Source organism: Galleria mellonella, unplaced genomic scaffold (genome assembly GCF_026898425.1).
Source record: "Galleria mellonella isolate WM207_F2 unplaced genomic scaffold, CSIRO_AGI_GalMel_v1 utg223, whole genome shotgun sequence".
In the NCBI taxonomy this organism is placed as follows: Eukaryota; Metazoa; Arthropoda; class Insecta; order Lepidoptera; family Pyralidae; genus Galleria; species Galleria mellonella.
Genome location: NW_026442042.1, coordinates 2,287,319 through 2,305,235, shown reverse-complemented (window position 1 = coordinate 2,305,235; position 17,917 = coordinate 2,287,319). Strand labels below are relative to the sequence as shown.

The 17,917-nt window shown below is 30.2% G+C and overlaps 1 protein-coding gene and 1 long non-coding RNA gene across 6 annotated transcripts in view; both read right to left on the bottom strand.

Moving 5' to 3' along the window:
• The window catches only part of LOC113517205 (RNA-binding protein Musashi homolog Rbp6), a 659,940-nt gene that overhangs the window by 626,485 nt on the left and 15,538 nt on the right, over positions 1-17,917 (bottom strand). The gene's annotated exons all lie outside the window — the stretch shown is intronic.
• LOC128200625 (uncharacterized) overlaps positions 1-17,917 on the bottom strand; it is a 96,246-nt gene that overhangs the window by 69,259 nt on the left and 9,070 nt on the right. Inside the window, exon 2 of the long non-coding RNA XR_008252813.1 lies at positions 2,341-2,396. This is a non-coding gene — a long non-coding RNA (uncharacterized LOC128200625). The remainder of the gene's footprint in view (positions 1-2,340; positions 2,397-17,917) is intronic.

Genomic DNA, 17,917 nt, shown 5'->3' with positions numbered 1-17,917 from the left:
CGTAACATGACCACAATTCGCTAAGCACATTTGACTCCACTGTTGTAAGGGCTGAGCCGCCTCCTTCTATCTCTGTCTATTTAAATAAATAAATAAAGTTAGTATTGTTAACAATATTGTTATGAACTCTAAATTGAATTTTATGACTTGGAATAGCAAACAAATAAATGTTCTCAATATTTAATTCATAAATACTTAAATTGTATATAACAATATTATTAATCTTATGGAGTATACAGAGAGAATTCTAAAGACCATCGTCCCTACACACCTAGTTTCATGACTTGTCTCACATATACATACACCTTAGTTTCAAAGATTTTTGAGTTTTCCTCTGATACTGCACTTAGTCTAGTTTTCCTAATAATTATATGCATCCTTCTACTTTCATACTGTATATAAATACAAATAATTGTTCATCCAAGGGAAAAAGATTTGTTATTTATCAGATTTAACTCCCCATTTCTAATAGCCTACTCTATCTAGTTGATCTCTATGCGGTTCTCCTGAACTAAACTGAAAGTATTGAGATTAATTCTTGTAGAATTCGTCATGATGGATGACTGACTTGCTTTCATCCTTACATATGGTGCCGCGCCAGCGTTAACCGACAGCGTAAGTGGAGTCACTATTTCTTTTTCATCTATATAAAAAAAAATTCATCCGACATTCTTATCACATCCTCGAACCAACATAACATGCCCTCTCTATAAAATATATGAAAGACAGAAATCCTGTTCTAATAGATATCATGTGAAGTCTTTAATCCCTAGAACTAAGTGAGCAATAGATATTTTTCCTCGCACTGCATTTTCTAGATACCATTCAATTACAGGAACAAGGGCTAATACCTAGATATCACGAAGCGCCGTCGCTGTGTGTAAATGTCAATGAACTCTATAAGAAAATCTTCCGGTTAAAAATATATTGTGTTTTTATTTTATCTTTGTAAGTAATTTATAACAATATATCTTGATTCTTGCGAAGCCTATAAATAGTATCATTTACAAAATAATTGCTGGCCTTTAGTGAGATAAATGTCACTAATTGCAACAGATTGGAATTAACTTACAGTATCCATTCGGAATAAGTCTGCATATCAAAACTTCAACATAATACTATACAGCTTAGAATCTTTTAATCTTTTCCATTAATATTTTGTTATGAAAATTAAAGCAGAAACATAGCAAATAAAAAATTGCTAAGGGAACTCTACGCTTAGCTATAATTTTAGGTAATAAATAAAATAAAACAATTGATAACGACAAAAATAGTAATACATAACAAGATGTATGAATCCGAAATATAAATTTGAATATTAAGAATTACAAAATAAACTTGATTGCTTATATAAATCTCGTCTCAAATTCAGCATAGGTACAAAATAATTTTGGCCGCGGTCAACAGGTAAGACTTTGATATTATACTATTTTTTTTTTATTTACCTAGTTGTTCAGTAGTAAGTATTAGGAAATAGCTAAAAATAACGTAAATACCAGCATCAACTCGTTTAGTGTTCTTTTTTACATAACTTATATTAATTTTTTGAAAAATACAATTGAACTATATTCAGTTAGAGACCAAAACCAATTATAGGTTATGCACAACACGGACAAAGTGAACAAACTGCATTAAAATAAATGGAAATATTTATAGTAATAAAAAAATATATTCTATTAAAAAATTAACTTAATAACATTAACGAAATAAATTTTACAAAATGATGGAACCATAACATTCAAATTTTAGTAAAATAATGCTGTTTATATACACAATAAAGAGGTTGAGATGAACGAGATGAGGCCAAACTCAGACTTCCATTACACGGATCAGTTGGCTTGCGATCAGGTTCAACGAGTAAAGCCCTCCTAGAGCCTCTAATGATTACTTTGATAGCTTCCTTGCGTCCAAATATTACAACTGCTTTAAAACCAGAGACTACGCTCAATTTTGCACATATCTAATTCTAAGACAACCATAAGTATAAAAGAAAAGATATTTAAAATTGTGCATTATCCACTAAAGTACATCACAATATACATAGAGTGAACAATTAAAAGAATAAAGAAATCGTGCTCTTATTATAATCATGCATAGCGTGACATCGACCGTGCGCGTGCGCAACTAACTAATAAGCTGTCTATGGCTCCAAGCGGCTAGTCTACGTGAGATATGCTTCCGGTGGTTCCCGGGAAAGACTTATTTATGCGGTGATGTTCCGCACTGTTCACTGTTCGTGTAAGAAGCTGTGTTACCAGGGTATGAGCGGTACAACCGACAAAATATTTCTCTCCGGAATCACGACGGGCAGACTGTGTATAAATGGAGTGCCTCACTTACCAAACTTCGGAAGATGGCAATTAAGGTGCTCCACCACAATTACCGCTTGCGTAACCCTGGGAAAAATATTTTTCTCCGTGAATCTAACGTGTAAGTAATTCTTATAACAGTGGTTGTTCTTATACATAAGGGTATCATATCTCAACAGTTACTCCGTGAATATTGCTTAGGGTGTGATATTGTCTTACAATTAACATGCTCATTTTACTTTGCTAGTACTCAGTGAAGAATTAGGATTATCTTTACACTATGAAGGTTTAACTTTTGGTGTAAATATTTACTTTAAAGGAAAACTGAATTTAATAAATTAATCTACTTTAATGTAAGAATTCCAAATAAAACGCTAGAACCGCTATTCGGTACTAATATATCTATAGAACTAAAACACAATTAATGTCTATACGTAGGTATACAGAGTCTAACATACAATTGCAACAATTGATTACTAATATTGTTCGTCATAATGTACGTTAACAGATTGAGACAATAATAAAAGTAAATAAAAGTAGATGGCAATACCGTATATACGAGTACAATATATTAAAGCATATTATAAAAATATAGTGGTATATTTCTACTTAACTATTACCATCTTTGAGTCGAGTTTTATTGCTAGCCTTCTTACTTATAAATGCTATTTAAATTGTAGACATTAAATACCAAATTAATCATAGATTAACAAAAATTATAATGTTTATAAGTAAGAGGGTTGAAGAATATGAAACAACGTTCATACATTCACCTGCAAAAGATTGCAAATTCATTAATAAACCAGCAATTATTTTTATAAGGTACACTTTAAACATTAAATATATTTATGGTAAAAATTATACAAACTTCCAATATATAATTTTAGGATATAATCTAAGGGAAACGTATTTCTTTTTTAATAAGGATCAAACTATACATGTATTTTTAATAACCCTGTCTAACTATTTCAAAAATAATCGACATTAAATTTGTACTTGTAAAGTAACCAAGATATACTTCTATGCCAAATTTATAAATGTAGGTAAAGATGGATTAGTATGCTACATGAAAAATGTTATCATGACCAATTATATAACCATGAAAGATGTGTGTTCATGATGATGAATGAAAGTTCTTTGAATTTACTTGAAGTAGTTTTATGTTAAGCCCCGGTCGTGGATTTCAAATATTGAAAAAAAAAAACTATAAAGGAATTACATTGAATAATGACAGTCAAAACACAATAAATTCTGTTAATCACATCGTCCAAATAGATGGGATAGAAACATGAAAGAATGTGAAATAGTCCTGCAGAAGAAACTGGCCAAAGATAAACTTGGAACATTCCCGATATACATTTCCATCACTGTGACTAACAGTGTGGTGTAAATGCCGGAAAACCACAATGCTCTGTGTTAAATATCAGAACAAATTTAAACAAAATGGGAGAACTCTAAAGAAATAATTTAGTAAATGAAAAAATTGTTGCCAAGAAAAGAAAAAATAAAATACTATCGCGTGTGCATTTAAGCAGACCTTGAAGGGAAGGGTGTAAATCATACAAGTTTGTATCTACTAAGTAATTTACCATATTTAAGAGGAAAATAAAGAGTAGAGTTAAAAAATGTTTTTATAGTTCTGCTAGTGCTAAAAACTTTGCACCTACTTAATATTTTGCTTCGAAATTTTTCAAATACACTTTTGCTATCAAAATCCAAATTTTCAGTGAAAGCTTTATAACAGTATTATTACATAATTAACATTTTTTCGCTGTACATGCCATGACTCATACGTGCAATGGCCCAAATGAGAGGCTTAGCGCGGATAAGAGAGTCCAATTTACTTTACATTACATAATTAACATTTTAGTTCGCTAATAGTGAACTTTTTAAATGTTCAATTAAGAGCATTGAAAATTGTTAAATTTTTTTCGAAAATTGACAGTTAATTATGACGTTGCTACACTTCAGTAAACTAAAGTTATGAACGCTCTTATGCAAAATACAATATTCATGTTAATTGGAGATGAAGACTCACTACAAAATTAAAATGGGCCATATAATTCTCAAAATGCCTTTAAACTATAAATTACAATTTATATATATATATATATATATATATATATATATATATATATATATATATATATATATATATATATATATATATATATATATATATATATATATATATAGAAATGTAAACAATCCTGATGTGTCTAATATTGGATGATTAATATATTAAGAAAAGACAACGTCTAATGCACTTTATCGTTTGAGACCTAAAGATTTGTTTAATTTACCCTCAAGTTCCATCTACATTTTGATTGTTATTTAGTTATGTTTGTCAACAACTTTGAAATAGGTATTTATTATAATTAAATACTTGATCACGCAGTGTAAGATAATATGTTCAAGATCACAAGCTGAGTACAGATAATGAAGAGATTAGGTCGATATTTTGCTAAGAGTGCGAATACGCAAATAGATAATAATTATCATTATTTATTTACTTAGCACATTATTTGAATGTTTTGACCAATATGTATAGATATATATGGTCTTCTGACATTAGAACTTTTAATAAAGACTGCAAATTTTATGTATGTTTGTGTAAGTACGTATTTTAAATCATCATTATCGAATTCAATTTCATAACTTTCTTTATACATCTGCGATTCCCTCGGAAGAGAATATATGCTTATACAACTATTTTTGGAGATATTGCATTAATAGTATAGCGTATTGTACATTAACAAGATTTTAACGTCTTCTTTTAGAGACACACTAAATATTCGAAAGAAATTGAATAGGGAGTGGAAGTTTTCTGGTTACAAATATTATTTTTAGGATTATCTACCAAATCAATACAGCTCTTGTATTATATAAGAGATAAATCTTAATGTTTAAATTTAAGGAAAATATTATTTCTATGCTACTGAAAATAATGGATAAAAGTATTTAGATAAAAGCCTTCGATTGAGTCTAGAAAGTCAAACGTCACTACATTTCTGTAACTTCATGTAATACAGATAGGTAGGTACACAGCAAAAGCTGTAATCCAATCAGATTTTTAGGGTTATGCATATATCATCAGAATTAATTGTTATGCCTAACTGGCAGTACAATTATTTATATGAACACGACGATGTGTCAACCCTAATACACAAGTCATGTCCTTTTTCACATCGTAACGTAAATAGCGTGCTATTAAATAAACTTCATCCCTTTGTAACATTTTTAAGAGTAATCACTGATCATTGATCCTTTATTTATTATTAAAACTAAATTGTATCTAAGCTGAAAAGCACATTGTTAAGCAAACAAACATGCATTGTGGATCTGAGCGGGCGCGGTGTCCGGCATCGGAGGTCGACGCTCAATGAGCACTCGCCAATTGAGATAATGGCCTCAAATGCAGATGATTACTGACCCATTCATTGGAAACTAGCTGTTAGTGACTCGCTACGTTTGCAATTTATAACATTAGATACGCGGCGATACGGCACTTCTATTAAATTAAGTTAACGTTTAACACGCGCCGCGGTACACGACACGTGGGTTTACATATCATCTGTATTGGTACTATTTACGATTATGGTTAAATTGTTACAATAAGTAGCAATTTTATGCTGTTTAAATCCGTATTTTATTTCATAATATTATATTTAAGTTCTGTTACAAGTATCACGCACAACAGTTTAATGACCATTTAATATGATTACTCAACAGATGCTTAATACATAGATGTTTTTATACATATACATAAAATGAGTGATCGTGTTCTATGAAATAAATTTGAAATCATCATCATCCTCATATCAGCCGCTATCTTTTCATTGCACACAAAGTTTGGAAAATTTTTGCCAGTAGTTGCTGCACTTGACAGACAGATAAGCAATCGCAGTTAGAGTTTTAATATTTTAAGAGAGACTATGCTGCTCATCCTTCGACTATTAATTCCCTTAGTCGCCTCTTACAACACCTAAGGGAAAGGAAGAGGTGGCCCATTCTATGCCAGAACGAGATAGCGAATTTTGAAATAGATAATGTTTATTGCCTATTATATTTCCCCCATTCTTATTTATTATGAAATAATTTCCTTATAATCTTACATTACCATCCAGAAGTTAAAAGTCGCTCAGGCGCTATTAAGAAGACTTTTGAAAGTTTTATTGTAAGTTTATTACAATATTAACATATATCTATTAACAATATTTACAAACTATTAATTTTAAAAATTGTTCCATTTACTGCAATTTATGTAGTGACATAACATTTATATATTTAAATGCATGAATGTTCTGTTATATTTCAAATGCCAGAAATAGAATTATTGCAGTTACGTGGAATTTGTGTGACCTATGAAAGATTCATGATTTGTCGATACAAATAGTTTACCTGCAGTTGCAACGTGTTTGTAATTTAATTATACAGACATTTTACGTTGGAATTCAGTAGTATAAAAAAATTTAAAAAAAAAGCTAGAAATGAGCAACAAATACATATATTTACATATTATTTACTACTGTCACGTAGTCGAATTTTATTACATTTACTGTTTAAAAAAATCAAATATTACTTTTATTAAACATTGCAACGATTATATTGCGCCTTTACAGATAATGCGAGTACCTCTATTTTACCCTTTTTTAGGTAGGTTAACAAAACAAACTGATTCTGTTAAATTTCAAAGGTTTTGTGGTTTTGAAAGTAACCGTCTTAATTCTCAAGTTGGGCATTCGACAAAAACCATGCCGTTTCCTAAATTCAACATATACCTATTCGAAAAAAAATTATACAATATTCGATTCATCAAACAACTAGAAAGCTACGCTCGAGTGTTCGCTACAGAATTCAATCAGAAGCTAGGATATGGAAAAATAGTAAGCTGGTATGGAAGTGAGCGTTCAATCAAAATCTAAATATATAGATACATGTGTGTATTCAAAATGACCACAATCAGGGAAATATGCAATTATGCACATACCATACATGTCTATGTTTAATCGAGTTTAATAGAATTGAAATTTTTCGTAGTTACAACATGAAATGTATTTCGCAAAACGTTTATAAGCATTAAAAAGAATAGTAATACACATGATGTTCTTAAGAAAATTTGTTGTTGGGACTGCTGTCAATAAACAGTTCAGGCACACACAACACAACACAGATTTCATAATATTGAGGTATTTGTGTCGTATAATAATATATTTCCAGCTACGTGACAGTTTAATATATCTGATGTCATATTATGACATAAATCAAGTCGCGCTAGAAACTTTAGAATTATTGAGTAATTTTTCTTATATCAATTTCATTCTTACATAAAAAATCATCCCACCATAGACTTGATGCATCTTGCATATACGAGTATTAAACTGTATAGACTATTATATACAAAATTTCAAACTTCAAGACATCTCGTTTCTTAAGTAATGATTAAACATTTGTTGTTAATTGCTGTTTATGACATAATTTTATTATTATGAGAGTGCTATAAAATTCAATGTACCATTAAGACTGCGTAGCCGATGATTTACACAGTAAGTTTCGTCGTAACCGAGATTTACGGTGTCACACAAACGGCTATTTTTGAAATGGTTCGACTCTCTTCACACTTTAATTATAGAAGTACAATATAACAAAATATTATTTTAGTTTTGAAGTTGCCTTGAAAAATTGCGTTGATTTATCTTTGAACGCTCATAATGTAAACAAAATTATAGATATAATATATGACAATATCGATAGAACGCAAGCCGAGTGTTGTATTCGGAATTTTCTGTTGTGTATCTATTGTAATTGTCTATTGAGAATAGTGCCAAGGTACTGTAAATGCTTTTGTTTTGCTGTGGGATAAGTTTGTTAGGTACAACATCTAAAATTTTAATTGTTATCTAATTTATCTATTTTAATATTAAATGTTATCGAATTTATAGATCAATTTAAATTTCTATTTGTAGTATTATCATAGTACAAAGAACTGTTAGAAATAAAATTATATTGTATTATTATTACGCGTGCCAAGTGTAGCAGCTACCTCCTAAACCCCTCCAAAGAGAAGTCCTATGTTCAGCAGTAGACAGTTAATTGCTGATATGATAATGATTACCGTAATAATCAATAATACTATTTTTTTTTTATTTATTTGAATTACAGCCAATAATATTTTTCATATCGTATATCTGGTATAGTAAAACATGAAAAAAATACTTGAACATTTTAAAAATACAAAATATAGTCATATACTATTGTTTTTTAATTTACGATTTAAAGAATTTATATTTTTGTGTCCTTAAAATACCCATTTTTTATCCTTAGTTTTTATTAATAAAATAAAATATTTATTTGTTTCTGTTTATTAAGTCTTTCATTTTAAAAATCATTATAATGAATCATCTATCTGTTTTCTATTAGGCAATAAATATTTCCAAAGAGAAAAAAATAAATGTTTATTGAAGTAATTTTCGCAACAACCGAATCTAACGATGACGTTAAAATTAAATATAATAAAATTCCATGGGAAATATCAATCGTGATTGATAAAGCTTCAATAAAAATTAATATCTTATAATCCACAAAGATTGGCACCAAACGACGTCGTAGAAATGTCAACGCAGAGTGAATGGACTCGAGTTTTTGTTTATTTATTTCTGCATACGTCCGCATGCATGTGCCAACAAAGCAAAAAGATCAGAAGACTTAAAACAATGAAGCCATTAGCCATTACTATTTCCAGCAAACACAATATAGATTATTAATAACATCTATGAAAATGCAATTGTTATATTCGTTTTATTAGTAACTCCTTCAATTAATCAATATTAAAATTTTAATAAGTTAGTTGCAAGCGAGTAACTAATATATTTTATAACATACAGGTAAGCAGTTAAATCATAATCAAAGATTAGACTAGGTACTACTAATAACTAGAAAGGTAATACGAGGACATTGACATCGGTGACGAATATGTCGGAACATCATTCTTGATGCAACATTGTAACAACTCGGTCATCTAATTGCGCTATGTGCTCTTACAAATTCGTTAGATGCCGAATCAGTTAAATCATTAGAATAAATAAAACAACAATGTTTATTAAACATTACACTACATGAAACTGAACCTTGAAAATTAAAAATAGCAAAATATTCGCGTATTTGCTGTAAACAGTTAGTTCGTTAACATTTTTGTGACAAACAAGCCGACAGCTCACCTAATGGAAAGCAATAACCGTTCATATAGACACAAACAACACCATGGATATCATAGACTTTTTTTATACTACTTTGGCAAACAAGCATACGACTCGTTTAATAATGGGGGGAAAGGAATTGTTAGTAATGGGGTCAAATAGCCTTATTATTAATTACCCACCATGACGAATTCGATAAGAATTAACCATGATGGTTTCCAGGGAGAACCACGTGGAAGTCGACCTAAGAAGGTATATTGCTAGCAATGGCGCTATTAGACCTCACTACTATCAATCCATTTCCCCCCAGTAAATGGGGTTACCGTAGCCTATATCCTCTTAATAGCTGTAATTTCTAGGGAATGCCTCGGCAGGAATATCATTCCACAACCTGAGTATGCGCGGGAAGAAGCTCCTCTGAAACCACACTGTGCGTGATCATTCTGGTTCTAAGTGACAATTATGACATCCCTCATGCGTCACTGTCTCTAAATGCCATATTACATTAACGAATACAAGAATGTTTCGATAATACATTTTTTTGTCAGTTTCCGAAGTTATTGATACACTTTCAATTAGGCTATTTATTTATATTTATTGATTGAAATAACTCACTCGTAATGTTAGTAAAATTTAAAACTATGCTAGTATGACATTTTTATTATTAATTATGAAATACGTGTAGTCGTGTATCAATTCTGCACCATGCCGCTCGATATATTGCAGCACTGATTCACGTATGGGCAGTCTTTCCGCAATCATGTCCAGGATGCTTTTGATGCTGTCTTGCACCCTATATACACGTGACAATATCCATCATCATTATATCAGCTATTAACTCTCCACTGCTGAACATAGGTCTTCTCCTTAAGGGGTTTTGCCAATAATTGCCACGCTTGGCAGGCAGGTTAGCAACCGCAGTTAGGCTTTTGTGATATTATAAGAGACCGATACTACCATCCCTTGACCATTAAGTTCCCTAAGTCATCTCTTACGACACTTACAGAAGGGGTGGGCTATTCTATGCCAGGACCCCATAGTGATAATATCTATAATTCTATATGTTTATTAAATATCGTTTATCCAATCTATATCTGTACTAATTTTATAAAGATTAAAGATAAACTTAAAAAATATTTAACTGATTTTAAAAATTCTTTCATCTATAAAAAGCTACATACGAATATGTTATCAGCGAGTAAAATTATATATAAAAAATAATTTCGATATTACTCATGCTAGTCGCATTATGTAAATGCGACTAGCATGAGTAATATCGAAATTATTTTTTATACAATTTGGAATGACAAGTGAACTGACGGCCCACCTGATGAAAAGTGGTAACCGTCGCCTATAGAAAATATATAATATCGTATAATATATATATATATATATATATATATATATATATATATATATATATATATATATATATATATATATATATATATATATATATATATATATATAATTCAACAACCCGTATAGTTCAAACTGTATGCTTTCGTTTAAAATGATCCATTATATGAATACATGAATGAATTAGAATCTTGTGTCAGAGATAGAACTGAGTTCAGGTGGTCAGAATTCTACTAGCATTAAATGTGCCTTTTGTTTATACCATACTTTCATTTAGTCAACAAAATTATTTTACTAAATAAATAATATATATTTTTTTTAATTGATGTAACCACATTATCTTTTTTCGTAAATTGAGCCCAGTTAGTAACAAATTCTGTATATGTATTTTAATGAATGGTACGCCTCTATTGCACGCAATGATATCTAAATGCCTATAATGTTGTAATTATGAGTTACGTAAGAAAGTTCAATGACGTGTCGCGTCTCCTTGCGTTAGTTTCTAAGTGCAACAGCGCTATCGCAATGAGCGGTTCATCTGTGGGATGCGTGTGCGCAGCGCAAAGGTTAACAAATAGGGTTGTTGCATACGCTGAAGTTAGTAAGAAACGTCAATAAATATAAAAATTAGAAATGTAGTGATTATTTACTTGTATACGTGACACGTTAAGTCCCAAGAATTAGACGGAAATTTTTTTAAATTAACTACGCTAAAGCATTAACAACTGTATTCTAATAATATTCAATTTAGGTGCTTTAAGTACTGTAAAAAATAATTTAAATAGTGAAATTTTTTAAATGTTTATGCCGAATACTGTAATTTAATCTAAATAAAAATATTTCCTTTTTTATATTTTGTGCTTTAAATTATGTGTTCAAAATTAATCAACCCTGTTTTCGAATTCAGTTTAATAAAATATAAAGTCCATCAAAAGAAATTAATATCTTCAAATTTGTTATAAAAAAAGTTATTTTTTAACAAACAAATATTGTTTGTTAAAAATAACTTTTTTATAACTGAATTTTATAATTGAATAAAGATACTAATTTCAAATATTTAGGACATTACAAAATAAAAGGAAGGAACAGCGTTCTTAATTTTTTTTATCGTCCCTGCTTGTTTTCATGTATTTAGTACACTATAGAACAAAAGGAAGGAACAAGATTCTTAAAAAATATTGTTTTGTAATGAAAATATTTTTTTTTATCTATAAAAGTCATAGAACCCTTATAAAATGGCTATTCCTCACATGCAGCCAGTTTTTATTCGCGTATTGGTTGCAATTGCAACTTTTTTTCGTAATTACTTATTTTCAACTGTATCTAAAAATCTATGAATGACAACCCTGTCAAAAGACATCGACATGAAAACAACTGCAGCCGAGTATCACTCAACAGGCACAATCCCGACGCAAATAATTTCAGATGAGTCGGTCATGTTAACAAGACATTTTCGGCTGAAATGTTGTTGTCTCTTTGATTAAAACAAAAGGATAATGTTTTTAGTACAAATCGTATTGACAGTATTATACAAGTTGAGTATAATTATTAATTTAAAGATTTTTTATAGTATCGATTAGATTATTGAAAACATGACACAATTCCTAAAGAACAAAACAACGTGAAAGTCTTAATATATTTAATATGGTTTTCAATTACTTATACCTATGCTATGAAAATAATAAAGTGTCATGTATATTAAACTTCTCAAGTAACGGAATAAATCAATAAGTTAACGGAAGCTACAGTCTTCGATTTATAATAGTAGGTAATCAAGTCACTTGTATCATTGATATTTGTTTAAATATATACCTAAGCCGTAAAATTATAAAAAGTCGTGGAAATTTTACTTCTCTAAATATCTATATGTAAATAAAAGAAGTTAGAAAAAAAATGTGACAAAGTACATTAACCGTACATTAACACGTATACGATATAATAAAAAAACATATGCCTAAAAATATTAGTTTATATACGTCTTTATTATTTTAAAGATATCTAAACAGCGTAATTATTTACGTTGGCCACAAAAAAAAATTACTGTTTGCATCTAAGAGTAGCTACAGTGACAATTATTACAATATCTATACTACATAAAATAAATATTCGTGCTCACGGTTATAAAACCAGATGGAATATAGGCCCTGCTTGTTTATATAAAAGAAAACCTCACCTTTTTAAACTATGATAAGTGTTTTGTTCTTCTTCTTTTGAATTAAGAAAATAGTTTAAAAAGAAAAAGACAAAACAGTTCAATAACAAAAAGAAGTTTATTAGACATTTGACGTTTTTATTAATAAAAAGGTCATCAAATCTTTGAAGTTTTGATAAACGTTGCCCTCGTCTTTACCACACTTCGCTCCAAATTATTATTCATATTTCTTTGACTGTGGGCATTAATTTATCAAATATATTTACATGCGATGAAATATAATTACATGTCTTTTAATATTATCATTCTAAACAAAAATCCTAATTATTGTGTTATACACTTCGCATCATCTATGCCGGCTATCGTATTACTATTAACAAAAGTCTGTGATTTTAATGGCAGTCTTATTTCTTAGTATCAAAAATAAAGCAACAACATTCTTCAATGCTATATCTTGAAAATAAACAAAACTTTTTTAACTACGTAGAAATAGTTGCGCTAATTTGCAATAAATGTCAAACAATATCTCGAGAAGTGCAATTGAAATTAGAAATAGAAACTGAAGTGGCATAGCTATATTCTATCTGGATGTTACTACATATTTATAATTCACACATTTTTATACGTTTTCATTCAAATTTGCATTATAAAGAGTAAAATTTTTCACTTCTCATTGAAGATCAAAACTAACCTACTTAAGTCATATAAAAACGATTTTTTTTATTATTAGAGAGCTAAACATGCAGACGGTCCACGTAATGAAAAGCGACTAACATCGCTCATAAACACTCATAGCACGAGAAAAGATTTACATAGTAAATTCTTTGCTAACAAAAATTATATTTTAGAAATCATATCATTTTTGGAGATTTAAATATTATATATGTAGATATTTATTCTTTTAGTATAAAACTATTGTACGGGTAGGGTACGTATTGAACTAAGGTATTTCAGTATAGGCATGAAATCCCGAAATAGACAACTACTTAAAAATGAAGGCACCGAATGTGATTCTATTATTATAATGGATAACGATCTCATGTTTTATGATTTTAAAATCTATTTGTGATACAAATATAAAATATACGAAAAAGCATTTTTAAAAAGACAAAAAAAGTCTAAAAGGTCTATGAACTGGAAACTTATTTATACTTCTAATACAAAACTAAGAGCCACGTGTTTCAACGTTATTATTTTTATAGTATGTAACTGTTATTGTAATTTATACTAGTTTCTCATATTTTATGATTTGGAAATCTATTTATATAACATATGATTCAAATCTAAAATTTATGAACGGAAAAAAATATTCGCTAATAGTTTTATATGTTTCATGTTAAATCACGTCAAATTGTACAGTAGGTAAGACCGTTTATTTTGCTGCATTCGTGTTCTTATCGTGACATCAAAATGTTTTGGCCTTCATCCAAACACTTTCACCCAAATGATGAGACCTTGCATAAAACTGTGATAGTACTATTTTCGCTGTTTCTCATTAAGGCGATTCTCTACCATGACAACTACTGAGATTCGGCCACTGGCAATAAGATTCAAAATCAAAAACCACGATTCAATATCGAAGTTTTCTTTGTTTTATAACTTTATATTAAATTTATATTAAGTAGTTATATATTTTAAATTTATAATAGTTAGCATAGTTTTAAATTTCTCATTTAAGTGATTTATGTATAAATCTTTAGAGAAATAAATGTCTTAAACCGTAAACCGTAATAACTTTATATAAATTATGTTATGATATATATTGATGTTTAAAATATATATATATATATATATATATATAAAGAAAAGAAACTAATTTAATTATTTTTTCTATACTCGTATATACAAAAACGTGTTTCAACGTAAGTAACGTAAAGCAGTTGTATTTGCAGGGCTGTGTTTCGGTGTGAAGGGTGGGATATGGCGTGCATTTACAGAGTACAGAGGAATAATACCTAAGTCCTCAGGAATGGCAACGCATGGAGGGTATCATGGGCGAAACAGTATACTCTGTTATGTCCATGGTACCGCTCATGTCTATAGGCGACGGTAACCACTTTCCATTAAGTGGGCCGTCAGCTTGTTCGCCATTCTGAGTTGTATAAAAAAAACATAGGTAGATAGATAATTTTCAAACTATTAAGAATCCGCCCACTAAGATTTTTTCTTTTCATACATTCTTTGATTCTAAAAACTACACAAGAAATTAAATATGTAATTATAAAAATGTCAAACCTCTTATAAACCTATTTTAGCTATTGAACAGTTTTGTCCCTTTCTTTTGTGCTAAATTCTCAGTTTTAATAAAAGTAACAAAACAATATAATACATAGTTAAAATAGGTTTGTAGAAGGTTTTAGTTTTTGTGAATAAGGATATATATATATATATAGGATATATTTAAATTAGACATTTAAAAATGTAGAGTTTAAGATTAAGAAAAACCCTTTAATGGCATTTAAATTTTATAAAAATAATTGACACCATTGAATAATCATGAAAGATTATATCTTTAAATACATAATTATGCCTAAGAAAATTAATAAATAATAAAATCTAGATAAACTAAACCAACTGTAGATCATGTTCAATTCATGAAACATGTTTTTGGTACAGAAACAGTATATTCCAGATTTATATTAAATAAAAGTTTAAAAAATAAATAATTATGTATGTAAGTGCCTTATACGTGCAACATGCAATTTTATAAGATGTTAAATACAAATATACCTATACGTATCTATATACCTTTTTATTATTTAATATATTTTTCAACACAGGGAGTAAAACACTTTCGATTAAAAAAGAATCATTAAATTTGGTTTGTAATTTGCGAAACGAATAAAAAATACTTTCCTAATTTTTTGAACGTTGAAAATTTTTATTCTAGGTTTTCCTTAGACAGTAACGGGTGAGGCGTAACACGGCATCTGAAAGACATCCATTAAATGCCTTTAAAGTGTAGAGGGACTACGATTAATTGTGGCGGACGCAAGTCTGCATAAACTGACTCGATTGGCTTTACCTAAAACCTTTATTCTAGATATATGTTCAATATCTGCACAAGTATTAAAACTACAATACTACTATAATTATAGAATACGATCTGTCCGGAAAGTTCGTATAAAAGTGTTCTGGAATGCGAGAAAGAGGAGTGGGGAGGCCAGGTAAGCGCAGGACCCCTTCCTTATGTCCCTAACAATGCTAGTTCTGGTCTGACCGCCGTACGGTGCGAAATCTGTGAAGTTAAACGAAACCCCGTCGGCATGGAGCCCGCTTCCGTTGAAGAGCAGCGCGTCGTAATCAAGTTTCTCTCGAAACTCGGCAAGAATAAATTTTTGCCGATCTCAGAACAGTTTATGGGGATGATGCTGTGAAGGAACCAACCGTCCACAAGTGGTCAAGACAATGTTGATTGTTTTTTTCGATGTTCGGGGGATTGTCCATCAAGAATTCGTCCCTCCAGGCCAGACAGTTGATGGAAAATTCTACGTCGATGTGCTCAGACGCCTCAAAGCTCGTGTGGCACGAGTTCGTCCAGAATTGGCGCGAGAGGGGCGTATTCTTCACCACGACAATGCCCCTGCCCACACCTCTCTTGTTGTCCGTGAGTTTTTGAGTAAAAATTCCATTACGGTGACCGAACACCCCCCTATTCGCCGGATTTGGCCCCGTGTGACTTCTTCTTGTTCCCAAAAACCAAATTGGTACTTCGGGGGCGGCATTTGGGGGACATAAATGAGATAAAAAAAGCTACGACGGGGCAGCTGAGAAACCTACAACCAGAGGACTTTCAAGGAGCCTTCTCACAGTGGAAACGGCGTTGGCACAAGTGCACTATGTCACAGGGGGAGTACTTTGAAGGGGATAAAATTGATTTACCTGAATAATTGTAAAATAAAATTTTTAAAAAACTTTTATACGTACTTTCCGGACAAACCTCGTATATGCTTAAATAGATACTACAATTACATTCTTACAAAAAATAATTCTGAGACAACAAATAATTTTAAGAACTATTCATATGCCTACATATGACCAAAATAGCTGTTCATTCAAGTATCAAAGCTTTTTGTTTTCAATTTACAAAAAGTCGTTTAAGATTTTTCCAAACCCTGACTTTAATCTCAACAAGATTTATATAGACAGGACCGACATAGGAAAGTCATCAAAATAACACAAAGATTAAAAAACGGTAAAGTTTTCTTTTTTAAGCCTTAATAGCTATTAGTAGAAATATGTTTTATAAATAGTAAATCTATAAGTATATTTGTTATAATTTTCATATTAAAACTATAAGGAGTTGGGCCAAATTTTCTAAGCCTATTGCAATAACATGGATTATAATGTCGCCGAAAAATTCACACGAGCAAGATCTCGAATATCGTGAAAAAATATAATCATGTTTGGATTACACCCAAAGGGGACAATCAATGGCATTATATATAACATGGCTTTGTGACGGGCGTAATATTCGATTTTCCTGCATTTTACTCTACTGGAATCCAAAGTGGTCGAGGGAAGACCACCATCGCTCGGATTAATTAATTTTTTAAATGACGTTTTATGACCGGAAATTTAAATTCATCACAGTGTGATGTCAGCCATATTTGAACTCACAACCGCTGAGAATCTTTTGAACAGAACGAACTTCAATTTAATGACGTTGAAATAAGAGTTCATTTTGCTTATATATATGTCAATTAGAACTTCGTATTTAGAATAGAGTGTAGAAAAATAGTGAATAAGAGGCAGAAATGCGACCGTGCAGGTGAAATGCAAGTTTAATATTGGTTACGAGTATTATATTTTCAATTTATTATAAAGCTGTTTTCAGCGAATAGGTCAACTTACATAGATACAGATAAATCTTGAAGTTAAACATCTAGCATTCTAAAAAT